The sequence below is a fragment of the Pleurodeles waltl genome, chromosome 1_1, assembly GCF_031143425.1.
Source record: "Pleurodeles waltl isolate 20211129_DDA chromosome 1_1, aPleWal1.hap1.20221129, whole genome shotgun sequence".
Classification (NCBI taxonomy): Eukaryota; Metazoa; Chordata; class Amphibia; order Caudata; family Salamandridae; genus Pleurodeles; species Pleurodeles waltl.
In genome coordinates, this window is record NC_090436.1 from 615,012,426 (window position 1) to 615,029,377 (window position 16,952).

Sequence of the window (16,952 nt, forward strand, 5' to 3'; positions counted from 1 at the left end):
TTACCTTAGAATAATCTCTAGGCGTCAGACTGGATCTGGATGTTTTTGAGCAGTACCCGTGCATGCCGGTAAGTGGCTTTATTCAGCTCCACATTGGTGGCATCCGCACCAAAAGTGCCATACCTGGTATCTATATAAGTGTCACTCCAATGCACTGAAGTCATTTCTTTTCTTTCCATGTCAGGTAGTGCTGATCTGGTCATGCCTATCCTCAGTCATTTTTTGACTGACCTTTTTCTCAACTTGTTGTCTTACACTTTTTTTGAAAGATTTTCTTTCCCGGTGTAACAGGATGTCCCTTAAGAAACCGGCTGGATTCAACTGTGTGGTTCCTGTCCCAGGCAGATATCTATGGCACCCTTATACTTGGTGTGCCTATGGTGCCTGGAGAGGGACTGCAACTCCAAGACCTGCACTGAGGGCAAGTTCCCTGAAGTTCCTCGCTGTGCGACATTTGTCGACTCCGCGTCACTCAAGATCCCAGTTGTGCTGATGGTCCCCGGTGCCTTGGTAGAGTCACATCCGGCGATCGTCGTCAGTGCATACAAAGCTGTTAAGGCAGTCCCACAAGCACAAACAAAATCAAAGAAGTTCTAGCGGTTTTTGACTTTGCTATGCCATTTGAAGACTTCTGACAAGGCCCTGGGAGCATCAGCGCGCTAGGCTTCAGTGGAGCCTGAGTCCGGGTCCATTCCGCACTTACATGACCTTCCCTGAGCGGGACCAACCTCCGTCCATCTTCACGAAATTTATAAAGACATAACCTCCTATTTGGGTGGCCCGGCCTCTCTGGAACATCTGGGCCACGGGCTCAGGAGGGGCCCCGACTGGATCCTTTCTGCCAGATTCACCCTCAGCACTAGTCCGGCCCAATGCATCCCATGTTGGATCCAGAGCAGAGCTGCCAGCGAGGCTGAGACCTTCCTTGGATCCTGCTCCAGTGGCTCCCGGTGCGGCACTATCTCCATCGTAATTCCTGACTCCAACACGGAGCAGGATGGGAGTCATCCTGTGCCGACTGGGTCCCAGTGGAAAGGGTCTGAGGACACTTAGGCATACCAGCATTCCCTAGATAAGAAAAAGAACTGGTATGAGTAACTCGCGGAGGCCAGTGGGTTAGACACCTCACCTGACATTGGCCTTGTCTTCCGACTGTGACTATGGAGGAGGTAGCCTCTTTTGCTGTGGTGGTGCATAGGGCTTCAGTTACTCACAGTGGCAGTCACGACTAATGTCTTGATGGAGGTACATCAGGCGGGAGTCCCCTTTTGTGAGGCCCTTAACGATGTCCTACCTTGGGCCTCGTCCAAGGACTTCATGGGGGCTCCCTGCTTCCTGCATAGGACAATTCCCCACTGCCATTGCCTCGTTCCTGGGTTCCCCTCAGTTTCCTTACCCAGCACCCCACCCCGGAGAGCTCGGTGGTCCAAACCCCCCATCTTTACGATCAAACCTGGCTTGTTCCCTATCACTACACCAGACAGGGAATCTAAGAGGCTTCATACCTTTGACAAGAGAATGCTCTCTTCAGCTGTTCTTGCACTGTGGTCGGTGAACACTTCATGCCTTCTGGAAGATATTCCCATACGATCTGAGATGTGGTTGCGCGAGTGCTGCCTATGGTCTTGGGGGAGGCCCGAGCCATAATCTCCCAGGCTATTGCGGACGCGAGTGACCCAGCAAAGTTCACCATACAATGTGGACTTGACACAACCAACTCACTGGGTAGAGTGATTTCATAGATGGTGGCCTTGCGGAACCACACCTGGCTGAGAACCACTGACTTATCAGGGAATGTCCAAGCCTCTCTCAAGGACATGCCCCTTGATGACTCTCGTCTTTTCAGAGGGCGTGAAGACTCTGCGCTGGAGCGCTTTAAGGACGTCTAAGCTATGACCAAGTTCTTGAGCTTGTCTATAGCCCCTCATTCCCCCCCTCCTCCCCGTCCCCAGTCAGCCTTTCACTCCTTTCGTGGCCACGAAAGGGGTTTCCAACCGCATCCATACCCTCCCAGTCACCACAGCCAACATGCTTTCAAGCCGTTTTGTGCCAGAGGACACGGGTCCGACAATCTACATCAGACAGGTAGCCAGTGGTCGGGCCAGTCCACCACCCACCAGCAGTCACAGCCCCCAAATGCCTTTAGTTTTCCCTCTGACCATCATGGGCATCAACAGGGGTGGGATGGGGGAGTCGGGTGCAGGATACTCTATCACCTGCACCACTGGCGGTCAGTAACCTCAGACCATTGAACAATTTGTGAAACCCAAAGGGGCTACTCCCTCCCCTTTGTGACTACTCCTCCAATCGTGCCACTCACGACCAGCTGACAGAGGACCATCTCTCCTCCTGGCCAAGGGCACCATAGAGAGGGTGCCACCATCACAAGTAGGTCGTTGTTGCTATTCTCACTCATTTTTGGTGCCAAAGAAGGATGGACACCTTCATCTCATCCTAGATCTGCACCTTCTCAATCTCTTCCTGAAAAAGGATAAATTTAAAGTGTTCTCGCTCACTCAGGTTCTGTCTGCTCGGGACCCGAAAGACTAGATTGGACTTGTAGGACGCACATTTCCACATCCCCGGCCTGCCTGCCCACAGGTGTTACCTACAGTTCATGGTTTGCCAAGAACACTTTCATTTTGCCGTGCTCCCCTTTGGCCTTACCAGTACCCCTTGAGTGTTCACCAAGGTGATGGGGGTGGTTGCAGCACATCTGCGGAGGCCAGGGGTTCCAGATTTCCCCTAACTTGACGATTGACTGTTGATGGTGGGCTTGCCCCAATTTGTTCCTACCGCTAGACTATGGTGAATCTTCTGCACTTGCTGGGGTTCACTATCAAAGAGCCGAGACGAAGTCACACCTGACTCCCTCTCAGATGCTTACTTTCATTGGAGCGGTTATTGACACAGTAAAGTTTTGGATCAATCCGCCAGAGTGGCAAGTCAAGGACACCAATTTTTCAGCCTCTATCCCAGATTTTGGTGAGACTGACTTTGAGGTTGTTGGGTCTCATGGCCTCCTGCATCCTGCTTGTAACACATGCCCGTTGGCCAATGCAGGCTCTACAATGGGCCCTGAAGTCCCAGTGGGCGCAGCATCAGAGGAATCTCTCTGACATGCTCCAGATCCCCAAGAGAACAGCGGAAAATCTTCAGTGGTGGACGACGAAGCCTGATTGTGTTAGTGGCAGACTGGGAGAGGTCAGTATCAGGACTCTGGTCTCCAGCGGAGTCCAGGCTCAACATCAAGCTATTGAAGCTATAGGCAATTTACTTGCCATTGAAAGCCTTTCTTCCTTCGATCAAGGGAAGACTGGTGCAGGTTTTCACAAAAAACACCTCAACGATGTGGTACTGAAACAAAGAGGGTTGAGTGCGGTTGTGGACCTTTGTCAAGAGGCTCTGCATCTCTGGACTCAGGGCATTTCCTCGGGGCTTCCACACATGGCAGGCTCTCTAAACGCCAGGGCTGACAAACTCAGCCGAATTTGCTTAGGGGATCATGAATGGCATCTCCACCTGGAGGTGATGCAAGGACTCTCTCAGCAGTGGGGAGAGCTTTGGATAGATCTGTTCACCACCACCGAAAATACACTATGTCAGCAGTTGTGTGGACTAGAGTTTCCAAAGCGGGACTCGCTCGGAGACGCTTTTCATCTCAAGTGGCGCTCCAGCCTCCTGTATGACTTTCTTCCAGTACAACTCCTGCCCAGAGTTCTCAAAAAGGTCAGGAATGACCGGGCCCGTTATTCTTGTGGCTCTGGTTTTGGCACAGAGAGTCTGGTACCCCGACCTGTTGATCATGACCATTGGTCCTCCAATCAGATTGCCTCTTTAAGAGCATCTTCTGTCGCAGCAACAGAGTAGGGGTCTGCACCAGAGCCTGCATTCCCCCCAACTTCATGGGAAGAGACAGAGTACTTTCAGTCAACATCTTTCAACCTTCCACTTGAAGTCTGTGATGTTATTATGGCAGCTAGGTGACCCTCCACTAAGTTGGCATACGTACATTTCTGACATGGCTGGATTCTCACAACATCGACTCCCTTTCTGCACCTCTTTCCAAGGTTTTTCTGTTTGCTCTATTGTTAGGATCCACTGTCTGGACCCGAAAAAGGCTTGTCATTCTACCTTGATCACATGATACACTTACAGGTTTAGTCTTCGTGGGGTTCATAGGAGCTAAGAAAGGGAAGGCTGTGCAGAAACAGACCACCTCAAGATGGATAGTGCTCGGCATCAAGATCTGCCACGCACTGCCCAAAAAGCAACATTCTGAGGGTTTGTGTGGTCATACCAACAGAGCTAAGGCTGCAACCACTTTTTATTTTTAGCTTGCAGAGTACCTATCTTGGATATCTGTTGGAAGCAAAGTGGATGCCCTTGTACACTTTTACCAAACACTACTCCTGCAGGACTGTTGGATTTGAAATTGCCTTTGCAGACCCTTCTCCAAGGAGGTATTTATTGGGTATGTAGTTTAAGGTAAGGAATCTGCGGCTAGATGTTTGTATCAGATTAACAAGTTACTTACCTTTGGTAACGCCTTATCTGGTTAGTGTCTCTTTCTAGGTGCAGATACCTTACTGACCGTCCCAACCTCCCTGCAGGCTTTATTCCATTTCTGCAGTCTTTCATCCATTTCCGTGCTTACCTTAAGATTTGGTCAAAGGTTGTGGTCTATTTTTTCTGACTTCCCATGTATAGGAATCTGGACTTCTCTTTGCACATGCCCCCCCCCTCCAGTTTTTGCCCCCATTTGAACTACTGAGGGCTGGTTTTCGACTTGACAGTGCACTGAAGCCTGCTAACAATGCGCCATTGTTCTTCCTCCTGAAATGAAATACTCAGTTGTAACACAATTGGCACACACTTTAGCACCCTGTAAGTCCCAAGTAAATGGTACTCCTGATTCCTGGGGCATGGGTACTAAAAAGGTCCCAAAGGGCTGCAGCATATATTCTGTCACCCTAAAGGACCCCCATACAGATAGCATGCAGACTACCATCTCAGAATGGGTGAAATGGTGCAAACCATTGTGAAAACACGGCATTGCATACACCCTGTGTGCGATGCCCAAATACACTGCATGTCTTATATGTAAATCACCCCTAAAGCAGGCCTTTAGAGTCCTAACGTAGGGTACATTGTAATACATGTGAGGACATATCTGCATCAGCAGATATGCCCCTATGATGTCTAGTTCTAGTGCTAGATTACAAGTGAACATGGAAGCCATCTTAAGTTATGTACTGGGCGCTGGTCATTACGAGTTACTCAGCTACATAATGACTTTACTGAAACCTGTGGTGTTTGGTATCAGACACCTCTTCTTAATAAATCCATAATGTTGCCAGTATTGGATTTATTATGACATGCACCCAGAGAGCACCTTAGAGGTGTCCCCTGAAACCTATTAGTCCTCTAGTGTGCTGGCTGACTGACCAGCCTGTCACCACAGACAAATGTTTTGCCCCCGAAGGTGAGAGGCTGCGCTGTCCGAGGCCAAGAACAATGCCTGCTCTGGAGGAAAGTGTTCTCACCTCCTCTAGCAGGATGGCTAGTAAATCAGCATATCTGGGCTCGAGGCTTCAAAGCCGTCCTTTAGTATGGAACCCTGGCTTCCCCGAGACCTGCGTAATGTCACCCCCTACTCAGAGGCCCTTTTGGCACCAGGACAAGTGGAAAATTAGCTATGCAAGTAGGGTTGTTGCACTACCCAGCTACGTATACCCCTAAGGTTGGCTGCCTAATGTACTTCACGAAGGAAGGGATCCACCATCTTGTTTTTGGTGGAACTAGGAACTCTTGGACAGGGTTATGCCCGCTCTCAACCAGAAGTGGTCAGAGTAGGTGGTTTAGTCACCCCATGGGTAAGTAGCCCATTGGCTACTTCCCTACACTCCTCTAAACACCCCTACATTTTGTATTTAGGTGGTCCACTGACAGCAGAAACTCTGATTGAAGAAGGAGGAAAAATAAGAGCCGACCAACGCGAGAACTATGGACCAGTCTGCACTTTTGGCCCCAAACCCTACTGACCTGCTGCTGTCCTGACAATCGCCGGGCCCACAACGGGCAATGTTTTTTCGCTTCTTTTGCATCACATGGATGCTTGTAATATGGCTCTTATAATCAGTTTCCTCTGTTATCAAATTGTAGACCCAGTTTAGCCATCTACCAACTTGGTGATTTCTGTTAAATTTATTTCCCCAGATCTGGTCAGACCATTTTCTCATACCCTTGTTCTTAACAACCGAACTAATGTTACATGTATTGTAAACCAGCAAAAATGGCTTAGACCATGTAACAAAATAGATCAGCAGATTCTAATTTACTCTTTCATTGATTCTCCTTATTAATTTCAGATCCAGATATAGGATATTTGCTTTATTCTAACTGTGCTGTAGCAGTTTCAGATTAAATTGCCCCTGTAAAATTGATAAAAACTAGGAAACATCCCAAAAAGGCACCTTGGTTTTCTAAAGCGTTAAAATCTCTCAAACTCTAAACCAGAGGGCAGAAGGAAAATGGAGACTCCACTATGATTGCCAGTCAGAACCAATTTACAAGACCATGTAATTAACATCCATAAAGGCCATCCATGCCACATGAAAACAGTATTACGCCATTATTAAATCAATCCGTAAACATTAAGAACTCTTCAGAGTTGGTAAAGAATTATCTTCTTCTTTATCTTCTTTTCCCATAGATCGTGTTTCACAATTGTTTTGTGATGAGATTCTTTGCCTAAAATATAACTAACATTTCAGCTACTGTATCACAATAGGACACTTTCGAAGTCTAAACTACCTTCCTCACAGTCTATTCATATCAAGACTGATAAACCTTAACTAGAACAGAGCTTTTGTCCTTTGACAGATTATTTTCACTTATTTATCAACATATGCAAGTCTGGACCGCCTTTAGATTCTATCCCATGGTGTCTCTTACACAAAAATATTCTTTCCATCAAGAACGTGACATTATCTCATTATGTTTAAATACTGAAGTGGTCCTTAATCCTCTCAAGCAAAGCATTTTTAAACTGTTATTTTAAAAAAAAACTCAGATTGGTTTTTCAGTTTCCCAAAATTATCATCCTATTACTCTTCTGCCACTAGCTGCAAAAAATAATGGAAAGCATAGGTACTTCTCAAATATGCAGTTTTTTGTAAACCTCAGGAGCTACGTCTCAGATTGGGCCTAGTTCCTTGTCTACCGCTTCCATAAGACAGTCTTCTGCCATAACTGTTGTTCTTCCAGTTGTGTTATCCTACCAGCCCCCAAAGCCTAATGGAAGCCTGTTTGGAGTGTTAGCCATTTGCCTTCTGTACTTAGTATTAATTGTGATTTTTGCTTTGTCTACCTTTTCTTAGTTATTGTAAGGAAATGCCTCCTTGGCATGGTTACCCCCTGACTTTTTGCCTTTGCTGATGCTATGTTTTGAATTGCAAGTGTGCTGAGGCCTGCTAACCAGGCCCCAGCACCAGTGTTCTTTCCCTAACCTGTACTTTTGATTCCACAATTGGCACACCCTGGCATCCAGATAAGTCCCTTGTAAGTGGTACCCCTGGTACCAAGGGCCCTGATGCCAGGGAAGGTCTCTAAGGGCTGCAGCATGTCTTATGCCACCCTGGAGACCCCTCACTCAGCACAGACACACTGCTTGCCAGCTTGTGTGTGCTGGTGAGAACAAAATGAGTAAGTCGACATGGCACTCCCCTCAGGGTGCCATGCCAGCCTCTCACTGCCTATGCAGGTATAGATAAGTCACCCCTCTAGTAGGCCTTACAGCCCTAAGGCAGGGTGCACTATACCCCAGGTGAGGGCACCAGTGCATGAGCACTGTGCCCCTACAGTGTCTAAGCAATACCTTAGACATTGTAAGTGCAGGGTAGCTATAAGAGTATATGGTCTGGGAGTCTGTTTTACACGAACTCCACAGCACCATAATGGCTACACTGAAAACTGGGAAGTTTGGTATCAAACTTCTCAGCACAATAAATGCACACTGATGCCAGTGTACATTTTATTGTAAAATACACCCCAGAGGGCACCTTAGAGGTGCCCCCTGAAACCTTAACCGACTATCTGTGTAGGCTGACTAGTTCCAGCAGCCTGCCACAACCGAGACATGTTGCTGGCCCCATGGGGAGAGTGCCTTTGTCACTCTGAGGCCAGTAACAAAGCCTGCACTGGGTGGAGATGCTAACACCTCCCCCAGGCAGGAGCTGTAACACCTGGCGGTGAGCCTCAAAGGCTCACCCCTTTGTGCCAGCACCGCAGGACACTCCAGCTAGTGGAGTTGCCCGCCCCCTCCGGCCACGGCCCCCACTTTTGGCGGCAAGGCCGGAGAAAATAATGAGAAAAACAAGGAGGAGTCACAGGCCAGTCAGGACAGCCCCTAAGGTGTCCTGAGCTGAAGTGACTCCAACTTTTAGAAATCCTCCATCTTGCAGATGGAGGATTCCCCAATAGGATTAGGGATGTGACCCCCTCCCCTTGGGAGGAGGCACAAAGAGGGTGTACCCACCCTCAGGGCTAGTAGCCATTGGCTACTAACCCCCCAGACCTAAACACGCCCTTAAATTTAGTATTTAAGGGCTCCCCTGAACCTAAGAATTTAGATTCCTGCAACTTACCGAAGAAGACTGCTGAGCTGAAAACCCCTGCAGAAGAAGAAGGAAGACACCAACTGCTTTGGCCCCAGTCCTACCGGCCTGTCTCCTGCCTTCTAAAGAACCCTGCTCCAGCGACGCTTTCTCCAGGACCAGCGACCTCTGAATCCTCAGAGGACTGCCCTGCTTCCAAGAGACCAAGAAACTCCCGAGGACAGCGGCACTGCTCCAAAAGAACTGCAACTTTGTTTCAAGGAGCAGCTTTAAAGACCCCTGCAACTCCCCGCAAGAAGCGTGAGACTTGCAACACTGCACCCGGCGACCCCGACTCGACTGGTGGAGAAACAACGCTTCAGGGAGGACCCTCCGGCGACTCTACGACTGTGAGTAACCAAAGTTGTCCCCCCTGAGCCCCCACAGCGACGCCTGCAGAGGGAATCCCGAGGCTCCCCCTGACCGCGACTGCCTGAACTCCCTTTCCCGACGGCTGGAAAAGACTCTGCACCCGCAGCCCCCAGCACCTAAAGAAACGGAACTCCTGTGCAGGAGTGACCCCCAGGAGGTCCTCTCCCTTACCCAGGTGGTGGCTACCCCGAGGAGCCCCCCCCCTTGCCTGCCTGCAACGCTGAAGAGATCCCTTGATCTCTCATTGAAAACCCTTACAAACCCGACAAGTGTTTGCACACTGCACCCAGCCGCCCCCGCGCTGCTGAGGGTGTACTTTTTGTGCTGACTTGTGTCCCCCCCGGTGCCCTACAAAACCCCCCTGGTCTGCCCTCCGAAGACGCGGGTACTTACCTGCTGGCAGACTGGAACCGGGGCACCCCCTTCTCTCCATTGAAGCCTATGCGTTTTGGGCACCTCTTTGACCTCTGCACCTGACCGGCCCGAGCTGCTGGTGTGGTAACTTTGGGATTGCTCTGAACCCCCAACGGTGGGCTACCTTGGACCAAAAACTGAAACCTGTAAGTGACTTACTTACCTGTGAAAACTAACAAAAACTTACCTCCCCCAGGAACTGTGAAAATTGCACTGTCCACTTTTAAAACAGCTTATTGTGTTTTATGTCAAAAGTATACTTGCTAATGTAATGATTCAAAGTTCCTAAAGTACTTACCTGCAATACCTTTCAAATGAGATATTACATGTAGAATTTGAACCTGGGGTTCTTAAAATAAACTAAGAAAAGATATTTTTCTATAACAAAACCTATTGGCTGGATTTGTCTGAGTGTGTGTTCCTCATTTATTGCCTGGGTGTATGTACAACAAATGCTTAACACTACGCCTTTGATAAGCCTACTGCTCGACCACACTACCACAAAATAGAGCATTAGTATTATCTCTTTTTGCCACTATCTTACCTCTAAGGGGAACCCTTGGACTCTGTGCATACTATTCCTTACTTTGAAATAGTGCATACAGAGCCAACTTCCTACAGTTATCATTTTCATGGAGTTGAAATCTTTTTCCTTAGGGGAGGACCCCTCCTAGGCTGTTCTGGGGTTTCCATGGGGATGCGAGCAAACCCCTGATTGAGAACCTGTGGGCGGTACACAGTTTGGGCTATGACACAACCACAGACATGCAGTATAATCTCCTGGAATAGACACCATCTAAAAGATACAGGATTCAATTTCTCCTTAAGGGAAACAGCATCCACAGGAATCCCCTATTACACTGACAAAAAGTGAAAAGCTCTAGAAACAATGGATAGGCTGAGTGTTGGCTACTAATTATTTGGTCTACACCAGAGGTACCCTTATTTGGGTGAAAACTTGGACTCCCCTTTTAATCTTGTAAAGCGTGAAAGACCCAGATGTCTGATTCGTCTTACTTGAGGCCAGGCAAGACCGCTCCCCTATAACCATTGGCAGTGTCTTCTCCCATAACACTGAGCAACCCATATTTTGTTCAACAACTCTGACCCTACTTGGGGGCGTGGCCGGCGACCGATGGAGCTGCACGCGTATCGCAGAGCTCTGAGCAGCATCCACCGGGCCCAATATTATCCTGACACCAAATAGCCTTCAATCATCTACATAAACCGAGTTCCACAAATCGGAATATCCAGAGCACGAACAAGGAGAATGGCTCATCCAAATGAGCACTGAAAAACAGAGAAAAACAGGAAAGAAAAACCCGATCGGCGAATCCAAGATGGCGGCCGCGAGTCCACGTTAAAAAGGAATAAAGATCCCACGACGGTCAGAATAGCGCCGGACAACCCCCGGAGCCCGCAGTAGGTACAAGCCCCAATACACCCCCCTCCTCCACCTCTTAAGAGGAAAAGGGGCAAAACACAAAATTAGCAAAAGATCCTGCCGGGGGCTCGGGGAGGGAGTGAAGCGCAAGCAGGGAGCGAAGAGAGCGGCTGGGTCTGAGAGAGTTGAAAGAGGAACGGAGAGACTGAAACATAGCGGCCCCCCTTGATTCTGCCGTTGCCAGGGGTGGTGGAGCACTGAAGACCCTGCCCCAATGGGAGAAGCAGGAATACCTTACAGCAGCTTAATACCCAGCACCCAGGGAAATAGTGTACAGCTGAATAAAAGTAGCGAACTGACCCAACACTAACAATGAGTGCTCCCTGGGCCGAAATTAGCAAAACGATCCTGCCGAGGGCTCGAGGAGGAAGCGAGACGCAAGTAGGGAACGAAGAGAGCGGCTGGGTCTGAGAGAGTCGGAAGAGGAACGGAGAGACTAAAACACAATGGCCCTCCTTGATTCTGGCTATCTGAGGAGTGGTGGAGCGCTAAAGATCCTGCCCCAGTGGGAGAAGCAGGAATACCTTACAGCAGCTTAATACCCAGCACTCAGGGAAATAGTGTACAACTGAAGAAAAGTAGCGAACTGATCCAACACTAACAGAGAGTGCTCCATGGGCCGAAAAACAGAGCGCTCACTGATTATCTCCGACCTACAGCACTCACACTAACGATCTATAGCCGCACTAAGGGTGAATCCAGTACTTGGATGCACAGACACCCTAATCAAAACAAGTGGGCTCTCAGACCATTGCACAATGGGTAAGCCCAAGAAAAGAGAAGGACCTGAAAGAGAGGACACTACGATGGTAAAACCCTTATCTCAACTGCAAGAGGGAACGGCAAACACTGACTCTCCTTCCACAGAAACCACGCTAGACACAATACTATTAGCGATAAAAGACTCCCGGGAAGCACTAGAACAAAAAATAGACTCCCTGACGACGGATCTCTCTCTCTTAAGAGATGACCATAGAAAATTGTCAGATAGGGTAGGTGCAAATGAGAGAGCACTGGAACAAATGATCCCAGATCAAAAATCCTACACCACCGACCTGAACAAACTAGCGGCCAGAGTGAGACAACTTGAAAACAGAGCCGGAGATGCCGAAAACCGCTCCCGAAGAAGTAACATTCGCATAGTGGGTCTCCCTGAAAAATCAGAACTTGGAGCACAATGCATGGAAGCGTTCCTTAAAGACTGGGTAAAACAAATAATCCCACCAGAGGGACTGTCCCCATTTTTTGCAGTCGAAAGAGCGCATATAGTACCAACCAGACTCCCCCGACCAGTAGCAGGTCCAAGACCAGTAGTCGCCAAACTACTGCATTTTAAAGATAGAGACTACATCCTCTCACAGGCAAGACTCAAAGGGGAAATCATGCTTGATAATCAACGAATAATGTTGTTCCCAGACTTCACTAAGGAAACACAGAAGCAAAGAGCATCCTTTAGAGATGCCAAAAAACGGCTCCGAAACATGGAAATCCAATATGCCATGCTCTTCCCACCTAAGTTAAGAGTGGCACACGGAGATAGAACTCACTTCTTCACATCACCCCAACTGGTATGGGACTCTCTGGAAACGATGGAGCAGCCCACATCCACTCCACAAAAAAAGAGACAGATAACGACTAAAAAACTGCAGAATGGTGCAAGCAACCGCAACCCAAGAAGAACACCACTGGACCAACTACCATCTAAAGAAAGACTGGAAGCGGTATCTAACGTAGCTATAATAAGTGGAGGAGACCTGACCAATACGAGATCACTGGAATCACTATCTGATCACGACTCGAACTCGGGCCACACATCCATTTCCTCCCAAGGCACTTCAGTTAGCATGCCAAAAGTAACTCCAAAGTCGTCAGAAGAACTTTTTTGAACTCTTAACCTCGAAACGCCAAGAACACGGGGGAAAACACAAAAATAAAGGATATCCAGATGCCTCCAAAGGAATGAACAAACTACGGGAGCTGCATAAAACAGATGAGAACTCCAATTTAAGTACTATCAATGCCCGATGACTCCTTGCTTCAACAGACTGAATCACTCTCGACGAGTAAACCAAAAGCTAACAGTTATTCATCTAAATGTGACGAGAACTATGCTTGAAATGATTAGGCTATAATAGAATGTATATTGCTCCGAGGTCCAACCTGGAGACAGGCTCGAGTCCCTGGTACACTGCCTCACCCAATAGTTACTAGTCTTAGATCTAAAAGTTTGGACGAGGATAGTTCTAAATGCCGGTCCTGGGGTAGGGAGGGGGGAGTTGGGGAAGTACACGGTTGAGTAATAGGGGAACTACATCCAGCACCAATATGTTAATCACTCTGTACTGCATAGAAACAAGAAGAAGGAGGACCCTAGGAAAGGTTGAGAAAGGAGGACAGAACGCGTACAATTATGACCGTTTAATATGGATTCCCCCCTGAAATACAAAATTCTTACTTGGAATGTTAGAGGCCTAAACAATATGAACAAAAGACATAAAATTTATAACCAACTTAAAAGGAGAGGCGCCCACATAGCAATATTACAGGAAACCCACTTACTGGAACAAGAGGTCAGGGCCCTAGCAAAGCGCTGGCGAGGCCAGGTATTCGCAACATCCTACTCAGCCTATGCTAGGGGAATACTGATCTGGATACACCCAGGGGTCCCCTTCCAAAAAATCCCAGAAGATATTTGATAAAGACGGCCGGTATGTCCTGATCACTGGGAGACTGGCGGGGAGAGATATTACAATAGGAGGAGTGTATGCCCCAAACCAGGAACAGGGTTCCTTCCTAACTAGGCTCTCAAGGGAATTAGGCGCTAATTTTACCCAAGCTACCCTAATGGGGGGGACTATAATTGCATTGCGAACCCCATTCTTGATAGATCCCACCCCCCCTACAAGGATCACCAACCATCAAAACGGCTAAACAATTTTCTGATTGGCAACACCAATGGGGATTTAGCGACTGCTGGAGACATGTCCACTCTATCACTAGAGACTACTCATTCCATTCTACAATTCATGACCTACATGTCAGACGAGACACAATCCTAGCCTCTCCCGAGATACAAAGCGGGTGTGCTCCGCAGAATAACTGTTGTACCCTCTCCGATCATAGCCCATTCATGATTTCATTGTCCTGGGGGAGGGAAAGAACCTGCATTCCAACCTGAAGACTAAGAGCGGAAATGCTGGAAGATGAAGCATTCAAATGCTCCGTATCCGAATCCATTAAAGATTTTTTCAATCTCAATACAGGAACAGCATCTAGCAGGGCGATAGAATGGGAGACTTTTAAGACCGTAATCCGAGGGAAATGTATAACAGACAAGTTCGGAGTGAGGAGATCACTGGAACAAGATATCCAAAAATTAGAGAGAACCCTTAGGGAACTAAAGTGCCAGAGACCCGAACACCCAGAAGTTTCCTCTGACATCACGTCTATTAAGGGGAAGTAGCGGAAGCCACAGAAATACTATGCAAATTTGACTATAAGAAATATCTATATAGACAACACACAGAGGGAGATAAAGCGAGCTCGCTCTTAGCTTGGCTGGCGGCCCCGCCAAGACAGCAATCAATGATAATGGAGATAAAAGACATAGATGGGAGTCATTTATTTGAACAAAAGTCAATTAATCAAAGATTTGCAAACTATTAAGCACAGCTCTACACCCCTCCCCCCGGAACTGCTAACCCCCACCCAAGTGAAGTCCCTAGAAGATCTCTACCTCCCACAGCTAGAGGAGAGAGAAACACTAACCTTAGCTGAACCTATTTCGATACCCGAGATTAGAACTGCAATACAAAACATGGCCAGAGGGAAAGTACCTGGGGCAGATGGGCTCCCGGTAGAGTTCGACAGCGTATTCCTCGAACAACTTGCCCCACACTTATGTAACCTATATATAGAAGCCAAAGAAAAGAAAGCCCTCCCTCTAACCATCAATGAGGCGATTATGATCCCTCTACTAAAACCCAATAAACCAATGAGGGACATACGCTCTTGCCGCCCTCTCTCCATGTTAAACCTGGACTATAAAATACTTAGCAAAATATTAGCCTCCCGATTGCTGCCCTTTATGACACAACTAATCCATAAAGATCAAGCTGGGATCATACCACAGCGCAGCGCCGCGCAGAATATACGGAGACTAGTATCAGTTATCCAATGGAGATCACCACCCCTACAACGGGCTGCAATAATATCAGTAGATATAGAGAAAGCATTCGATAGTCTATGATGGGACTACCTTGAAAAAGTAATGCTGAAACCAGGCCTTGGACCTGAATTTGTGAAATGGACGCAATTGCTTTACACGAAACCTACTGCACGGGTACGTATGGGCAGAACAATCTCATACTCCTATATAATTGGCAGAGGCACCAGACAAGGCTGCCCACTGTCCCCATTACTCTTCGCCATTGAAGTGGAACCACGGGCCAGAATGGCCGGATCAGGGTCACACTTTGGGGGACTTCAAGTTGGGAGCACAGAGACACCATATCAGATTATTTGCGAACGAAATGCAAATTTTCCTTGGAAACAAAGACAAGGAACTCCCCGGGGCGATGGCCATGTTAGAGAGCTTTGGCGAGGCCTCAGGTCTTAAAATAAACTGGAAGAAATCGTCAATCTTCCCGTTAGCGGAGGGAGTCCAAACGATTACTGATACCAGGGGCCTCCCCTGGACTCCCACCACATTCCGATATCTCGGCGTCAACATATATCACAAACCCTCAGACCTATTAGACGGCAACATATACACTGCAATCAGGAAACTTAAAACTGATATACAGTTCCGGAAGACACTACCCCTGGCAGTTATGGGAAGAGTAGCAATATTAAAAATGATAGTACTTCCAAGATTTCTATATTTTTTCTCCACCATACCCCTACTCATACCCAAAACAGTATTCAATGACTTGAACTCTATCATGTCTAACTTAATATGGGGACCGGGCAGACATAGACTAGCTCTGAATACGCTCAAGAGACCTACTTTTGAGGGAGGCCTTGCAGCCTCTGATATGGAAACCTTCTACTGGGCAGGCCAACTACAATGGTTGGCATGATTCCTAAACGAGGATGCAACAATTTTGGAGCTACAGAACAATACTAGGTCATTATCCCATACACTGTTAGGAGTACTAATATCCCCGGGAGGGAAACAAATACCACTGTCCCCAGATTGGCAGGCAGTTAAATTTTCCTGGGAAAGAGCACTCAAACATTCACACTCACACACCCCATATGCACCTGACATCCCAATAACGAGCCCAGTAAGCCTGATAGGAAATCAAGGTTTAACCGGTTTAAATAAACTAATCTGACATAATATCACCACACTGGGAGACTTATATCATAACGGGCAACTCAGGACCTTCGCTGAATTACGTGCGCAGTTCGATATTCCACCAGGAGCATTCATAATATATTCCGCAATAACTAGAATTATCCAGAGAACTTGGAAACTGGGAACACAAGAACCACCTATACGTGAGGGTTGCTGAGTTATTTGTACCCGAGGAGGAGATAGAGGCTTGGTTTCTATACTTTGCAAAACACTACACAAAGACACTCTTACCCAACTAGATAGCCTTAGACTAAAATGGCAAACTGAACTAGAGACCACGATAGAAGCACTACAATGGGATAGAATTACCGCACATATATACCCAGTATCTAGAAACGCTCGATTTAAACTAATAAATATTTACATTTACCATAGAGCCTACTTCACCCCCTGTAGACTTGCAAAAATGTTCCCCTCCAGTGGAAGCGACTGCCCCAGATGCACGGAGTCAGAAGCAGGCTTGGAGCACATGCTCTGGAACTGCCAGCAGGTAGTTCCATACTGGATAGAAGTATTTAAAACCCCGGAAACGATCAGAGCGCAGACTGCGGCCTTCCCTGATGTCCGCTCTGTTAGGGGACTTTCCCCGCCCTGCTAAAAAAAAAACTACTAATAAATTTATCGATTTAGCACTACTGCTAGCTAAAAGAGAAATAACAAGCCACTGGAAAGCATCGACAGGTCCTCAAATACAAAGATGGTT

General features: G+C 47.6%; 1 protein-coding gene across 1 annotated transcript in view; it reads left to right on the top strand.

The window, feature by feature from the left end:
- Positions 1–16,952, top strand: part of WDR36 (WD repeat domain 36) — a 543,291-nt gene that overhangs the window by 293,249 nt on the left and 233,090 nt on the right. The gene's annotated exons all lie outside the window — the stretch shown is intronic.